This window comes from Miscanthus floridulus, chromosome 1 (genome assembly GCF_019320115.1).
Source record: "Miscanthus floridulus cultivar M001 chromosome 1, ASM1932011v1, whole genome shotgun sequence".
Lineage (NCBI taxonomy): Eukaryota > Viridiplantae > Streptophyta > Magnoliopsida > Poales > Poaceae > Miscanthus > Miscanthus floridulus.
The window spans coordinates 120,264,481-120,272,092 of record NC_089580.1 but is presented as its reverse complement, the minus strand read 5'-3'; the positions used below and the strand labels follow the sequence as shown (position 1 = coordinate 120,272,092).

Sequence of the window (7,612 nt, the reverse complement as noted above, 5' to 3'; positions counted from 1 at the left end):
GTCTTAAAATAATTAAACGCTTCATCTTTTGTTTTTAAGAGATACACATAGCAAAACTTGGTGGAGTCATCTATAAACATGAGGAAGTATCTTTTACTGCCTTTAGTCAAAATTCCATTCATTTCGCACAAATCAGAATGAACAAGTTCTAGAGGTGCTAAATTCCTCGCCTCAGCAGCCTTGTGAGGCTTGCGGGGTTGTTTTGATTCAACACATACATGGCACTTAGACTTTTTGATCAAATTGAATTTAGGAATTAAATTTAGATTTGCTAACCGCATAAGACAGCCAAAACTTGCATGGCAGAAATGTGAATGCCATAAATCTGACTCATCAGAAATATTAACACAATTCACCATTTTATTACACACATCATGCAGTGATAAGCGGAACAAGCCTCCGCAATCATATCCTTTACCAACAAAGGAACCATGTTTCGACACAACACATTTATTCGACTCTAGAACAATTTTGTAGCCATCTCGACATAGCATAGACGCACTAACAAGATTCTTCTTGATGGAGGGCACATGTTGCACGCTCTTCAATGGCACCATCTTTCCCGAAGTAAACTTTAGAATGACCGTACCAACACCAAGAACATGAGCACACGACCCATTTTCCATCAACAAGGCACCAGACCTCTCGACCTGGTAGGAAGAAAACAGAGAAACATCAGCACACACATGAATATTTGCACCACTATCCATCCACTACTCAGGTGAATTACATACTGAAAGAACAAATGGTAAAGAATTACCATACCTAGTTGCTCCTTCTCCAGTATCAGTAGTGACAACATTTGCTGATTTCTTTTCCTGCTTGAACTTGCGCTCAGGACACTCACTTGCCCAGTGCTGTTCACTGCCACAAACAAAGCAGCCTCCATCTCTCTTGTTCTTCTTCTTCTTTTTAAACTGTGCTATTTGAACAGGCTTAGTTGTGTTCTCTTGCTTGTTCTGGTTTTTCTTCTTTTTATACTTGCGGAATCCAGAGTTTCTCTTCTGTACCACATTAGCAGTAGAGGTCTCAACACTCTTTCTATTATCTTTTGCTCTCGCTCTCTCCTCAACATCAAGAGTACCAATGAGCTCTTCAATATTGAACTCATGTCTCTTATGTTTGAGTGAGGTAGCAAAGTCCTTCCAAGAAAGTGGTAACTTGGCGATTATACCGCCAGCCACAAACTTGTCAGGTAAGACACATGGAAAGAGCTCAAGTTCCTTAGCTAGTGCCTGAATCTCATGAGCCTGTTCCACTACAGATCGGTTCTGAACCCACCATCTTGTAGTCATACAGCTGCTCCATGAGGTACAGCTCGCTACCAGCATCGGTAACTCCAAACTTTCCCACAAGTGCATCCCACAGCTCTTTTCCTGTAGGAAGGATGATATAGCTTTTCTGGAATTTTGGATCAAGTGCGCTAATCACTGCACCTCGAAAGAGGTTGTCATCAGCCTTAAACTTAGCCTCATCCTCAGGAGGCAAGTTAGCAGGTTTGCCCTCAGAGACATGATAACATGACATTGCAGTGAGCCGCAATTCCATCTTAGCTTTCCAGATCAAGAAGTTTTTACCATCAAAAGGATCAGGCTTTAACACAGCAGCAAAACCTCTAACAGAAAACTACCTAAAATTAGGTTTTTGGATTGTTAGAATAATAGGCAATTTTCATGTCATTTTAATTCCATAAATTAACAGCATGATGATGACATATAAAGAAATATTAATCATTGACATCATGATATCGATTATCTCATCGGTGAAAATATAGGCTAGATCATATATCATGTGAAACATATGAAGATCAAAAACATGTGAACATGATTTATGAACCATAACAGAGAAAAATTGGCATGATATACATCTCATATTTGCAACAAGCATAAGGCTACATATGAAGCCACATGACTGTAAAAATAAAACACATACGCAGAGCATATATTTGGCAGAAACAGACATAGGATATCTTATAAATCGACAAGAAAAAACTGATGGCAACATATGGAACAACACAGAAGAACCGCTGAAACATGTAGAAAGTAAAACAGAGAGAAGATGAAACGATTATACCCTCCCGCCCGCAATTCAGAAGTTCCAGCACTCGACATGTCGTAGGAGAAGAAAATGTTTCCTCGAGGAAGGCGACGCCGGCGATCGGGAAGAAGACGACGTACGGAGACGGAGACTCTCGGGCAGTCGCGTAGACACTCCCCAAAAACCTAATTGCCGATCCCCCGAGCAAGGTCCCGAACGACAAGGGCTTCGGAGGCACCTGCCCTCTCGCTTCTCCGTGCACGCAGAGTTACGAGATGAGGAAAGCCATCGAGCAACTGAACTGATGTCCGGAATACGTATGTTGAGTTGGAAGACTCGCCGGGAAGACCGAGAGACTCAGGGAGATCAAACGGCAGGTCGAGTTAGTGGGTGCTAAAAATTAACACACCACGTCCCGGCCTGGCCGGCGGTGGCGGCGGCGCGCGCGCGTGTGGCACGCCTTTGTCCGTTTCTCAACCTCTCAAATTAAACGGATTAATTTCAATCATTTAAGTTGAGTCAACGTCCTTTTAACTTCCAATCCGGTACAAATAATAATACCCACAATTACAAGCCATAGAGTTATTGATTTATTGAATATATAAATAGGCCTAGCCCATAATAAATCCAACAAGGACCTCACAGCTCCGAGCTATATAGCGGCATGGGATTCTCTCAGACACTGAAAGTGCACTGCTGATGGAAACATGAACTTTGAGTTCGATTAAAGACACTGAAAGTCCCAAGCATGGACTGAAACATTTCTTATCCTTAGTTCGACACTGCAACTTCCCTCATGGCAGACCAATATGCTGCAGACACAGTGTATATAACTCCTCCATCAAATGTCATTAGCAAAAGCTACAGAGTCAACGACAATGCAATGGGTTCCACCTACTCCGAGCTGCAAGCCAGCGCACTCTCCTTGCTCGTCTTGCTCCCCCTCCTCTACATCTCCTTTTTTTTAACCTCTCCTCTACATCTCCTACAACCTGACGACCAAGAAGAAGAAGAAGCCCACCACCCATGGCCTCACCGCACACCCACTCCTGGGCCACCTCCCGGCGTTCCTCAAGAAACGCAGGCAACGGATCGAGGGACGACAAGAAAGAACCCTAGCGCCCGAGGGAGAGAAGATGGCAAGGAAAACATGGGCAACGTGTTACCGGCGAGAAGGCGGCGGATAGCGTGGACGTTGGATGGGAAGCGGTCGCCATCGCCTCCCCTCGCGACGCGACGCGCCGTCGCCTCCACTCGTGTTGCCAGGATAGGTTACGGACATACGAGGGTCCGTCTCCATTCCGAGCCAACGAGGGGGAAGAAAGGCCCAGATTGTGCCATTTTCATTCCGGGCCGTATCCAACCGAACGGGCATTCCATGTCCGACTTGACTTTGAACCGGGCCATGCCGATCCGGGCGGAACAGGCCGCGATCCGGGCCGAAACGAACGAGGCCTAAAGCTTCTCAGCAGCGGCAGCACCACTCCAGCAGCAGTAGTCAAGTTGCCGCTCCGGTTGCGGAGAAGCCACCGCAGTCATACTTGGTGGAGTTGGAGTGGAGTCGTCTCGTTGGGTGAGGAGGACGAGGCAGGCACCCATCCCTCGGCTCCGCCTCCATTGCCGATCTCCGCGGCTGCCGCCATTGCCGCTCCTGTCATTGCACAAGTATGGATTTTGTCCCTTGCAGATTACCTTGTTCGTTGCCAGACCAGTGTTTGTATTCCGTTGTGCATGGCATTGCTGGCTCGCCCTCCAGCCCCTCCTCATGCCGATTCGGCTGGCGGACCTGATTGAACTAGTATGGTAGTCCAGATTTGTCCGATGGTAGCATAATCAGCCTGTGTGATTTTTCTTTATTTCATTCATACTGGAGTATCTCGGAAAGCAATCTGTCCTCTTTCACCTCAGGCCTCCTAGAACCTGATGCGCCTAATCTATGAGACACTGCTCGTCGCCGAAAGGGTTCGCCAGGTAGCGGGGCATATTGTGCAATGCTTGAACATCTACGTGTTCCCTTTTGTGTCTTCTTCTCTTGTTATAGAACAAAAAACGAAAAAAAAATTTGTCTCTCCACCCTCGTAAAACTTGTCTGCTGCGAAGCCGTAGGTTCGTACCTTCGTAAGCTAGTCAATGATACAACAAGAAGCACCAGAGACTGTATGCACTGGATGATGCAAAAGGGCAAAAAGAGTTTCATTTATCTAAAAATTCATATGAATTCTCACTAGGTGACTGTTCATTTTCTAAAAAAAACGAGGTGACTGCAAACGGCGAAGTATTTCTGCTCTGATGTCTGATCTCTCTGCATTCCCGTCCGTATAAAGTTCAGCATCTGTTAGTACTAGGTTCAGGCAAAAGGAGACAGAGGAACAGATAGCCAGCCTGTTTGCTTCGGCTGAAACGATCGTAGATTATTACTGCTGACTGGTTTGGTGTGAGAGAAAAATACTGTTCTGACTTATAATCCACGATCGTTTACGACCGAGCGAACGGGCTGAGCGTCTCTCCTGATCACAAAATGTTTATGTGCTTCTAGAAGCAGCTGTGAGTGAATGTGACCTTCTACAATTATTCGAATGTGTCATGTGTTTTCTGAATAATACAAATAAGAGCACGAAACAAGAATAAGGTGTTGATGTAGAGTGTTTTTAGTTTGGCAGACAGCACAGCACCCAAATGAAGTTTGCAAGCGTGCGTGTGCACGGGGCAGATGGGTGACGTGGGCAAGGACCTGACGGCCGGCACGGTGAGCGGCGCGGCGCAGCTGGTGGTGGGCCACCCGTTCGATACAGAACCAGCCCACGCTGCCGCCTGGCCAGCCGCCCCGCTACGCCGGCGCCGCCGACGCCGTCCGGCAGACGCTGGCGGCCGAGGGGCCCCGCGGCCTGTACAAGGGCATGGGCGCGCCTCTCGCCACTGTGGCGGCCTTCAACGCCGTCCTCTTCACCGTCAGGGGACAGATGGAGGCCGTGCTGCGCTCCGAGCCAGGCGCGCCGCTCACCATCGGCCAGCAGGTCGTTGCCGGCGCTGGCGCGGGAGTCGCCGTCTCGTTCCTGGCGTGCCCCACCGAGCTCATCAAGTGCAGGTCAGTTGCTTGTCACACCCTGCTGCTGCTTGTTTCCTTCTGAACACCCTTTGCAGAGCACTGGTCCTTGATCCCATGTCAGGTTGCAAGCCCAGAGCGTCTTGGCCACTGCTGCTCCTGCGGCCGCTGCCGCCGGCGCAGGAGGCGTCGCAGCGGCCACCATGACCGCGGCAGTGAAATACGGCGGCCCGATCGATGTGGCGAAGCAGGTGCTCAAATCGGAAGGCGGCACGCGCGGGCTGTTCAAGGGCCTCTTCCCGACGCTGGCGCGCGAGGTCCCCGGCAACGCCGTCATGTTCGGCGTGTACGAGGCGACCAAGCAGGTCCTCGCCGGCGGGCAGGACACGTCGCAGCTCGGCCGTGGGTCGCTGATCTTGGCGGCCGGGCTCGCCGGCGCCTCCTTCTGGGGCTCCGTGTACCCGACCGACGTCGTCAAGAGCGTGATCCAGGTGGACGACTACAAGAACCCCAAGTACTCGGGCTCCATGGACGCCTTCCGGAAGATCCTCGCCGCCGACGGCGTGAAGGGCCTGTACAAGGGGTTCGGCCCCGCCATGGCGCGCAGCGTGCCGGCCAACGGCGCCTGCTTCTTGGCGTACGAGTTGACCAGGTCCGCGCTAGGGTGATGATGTGGCGTCGTACGTCCTCGCTTTGCTTGAACGTGCCGTTCTGATTTTTCTTTCCCGCTTCTGCTGATTCATTCATGTCATGACGACAACTGGTCTGATGTCAACATTGTCGTGACGACAACCATGGCCATAGTCTGATGTCGACAGTGTAAGGCATGTTTAGGTCACCGGACTAAAGTTTAATCCGTCAATAGATAACAGACTAAATACGAATTAATTAAAATTTCTTTTTTCTAATAAGTTCTACTCATCAGTTAACCTCTATTAATTAGTTTATGTTAGACCGTAATTAGTTCATGTTTAGATCTTCTATTTGGCATCTAAACTATGGACTAAAGTTTAGTTTATTCTATCCAAACACCCCTAATTACCTGTGAAATAAAATTTCTCTATGAGGGGCTTTGCGCTCGCTCGCTCTCTTTTGGCGCCATGGACATGAGATTCGTGAGGCTGATAATAAAGCTTGCCTTGAATTTGATGGATCTGATAAGAGGAGGTATAATAAACGACACTCTCAACAGCCCGAGCTATTTACTAAATCATAGGTAACTCTTTTAATAATACTAACTTTTAGTACATAGCTCCTAACATAAATAACTTCACTATATAATCTTCGCCAGAACCAATAAATTATGTGAGAGGAATAAGTAGTTCATAGATGAACTAATTATTACATAAGTGACAAGTTTACATATAGTCAGGAGCGAACTATATTATTAGTCTTGCTCTAAGACGCGGCTGATGCTCGCGTGCCGCGCTAGAGTTTGCGGTGACAGTGAACAGCGTGCGTCTGTCCTGCAACATCAACTGTTGTTAAATTTGTGATGCTGACTTCATTGCTGTTGTCTCAGAAATTGCTGTCAATTTTAGTCCGCCGTCGTCATGGTATCTAAAATCTTTAGAAAACCCTCAGCCTAGCATAACACCAACGGGGTGGTGGCGCAGTTGGCTAGCGCGTAGGTCTCATAGCTAATTGATGAGTGATCCTGAGGTCGAGAGTTCGAGCCTCTCTCACCCCAATTTTTTGCTCTCCTTCAGGCAACTCTTGACATGAAGTTTTATGGTTTTTTTTGCCCCTGACTTGATGTGATTTGGTGACCACCCCAATTTTTAGTTCTCCGTCAGGCAACTCTCGACCCCGAAGGTCCTCTTGGCTTGTCTTATAATTCATATTTTTTAGCTTATTTTTTTAAATAAGAATAGTATTTTTCTCTCACAATAAATTAGCTGAAACAGTGTTTTTACTTTTTTCAGCGAAGTGAACGGGTGAAGTTTTATGTTTTTTTTTTGCACCTGACTTGATGTCATTTGCTGATCACTATCTGTCAGGCAACCAACTTTTAACCCTGAAGTTTTTTTTATGTTTTTTGCCCCTGGCTTTATGTGATTTGGTGATCACTATCTGTTGGACTGTGAGAAAAATAATATTATTCTCATTAGTTGTGCTTGACATGATTGTATCCTGGCCAGCTGAGCTATGGGCTGAGGCGCATAGCAGAGGACACTCTTTTCTTGCTTTGATTATTAGGCCTTGTTTAGTTCCAAATGTAAAGTTTTGAGGTGTCACATCGGGTGTCACATGAAGGTGTTGTATGGGATGTTTGGATACTAATAAAAAAACAAATTACAGAATCCGTCATTAGCACATGTGTTGTAGCATTTTATTGCCAAATTATGGACTAATTAGGCTTAAAAGATTCGTCTCGTAAAGTAGTCGCAATCTGTACAATTAGTTATTTTTTTAGTCTATATTTTAATACTACATGCATATGTCTAAACATTCGAAAGAATAGGTTGTAAACTTTTGAGGAGGAACTAAACAAGACCTTATTAGTGCAAGTTGGGCAAGTTGATGACGGGT

At 46.9% G+C, this 7,612-nt stretch overlaps 1 non-coding gene and 1 pseudogene across 1 annotated transcript; both read left to right on the top strand.

The window, feature by feature from the left end:
- Window positions 1–4,747: 4,747 nt before the first annotated feature.
- Window positions 4,748–5,928, top strand: LOC136492093 (mitochondrial carnitine/acylcarnitine carrier-like protein; annotated as a pseudogene).
- Window positions 5,929–6,681: 753 nt separating this feature from the next.
- TRNAM-CAU (transfer RNA methionine (anticodon CAU)) lies at window positions 6,682–6,770 on the top strand. Its single transcript is given in 2 exon segments — window positions 6,682–6,719; window positions 6,735–6,770. It is a non-coding gene; the product is annotated as a tRNA-Met (tRNA).
- The last annotated feature ends 842 nt before the right edge of the window (window positions 6,771–7,612 follow it).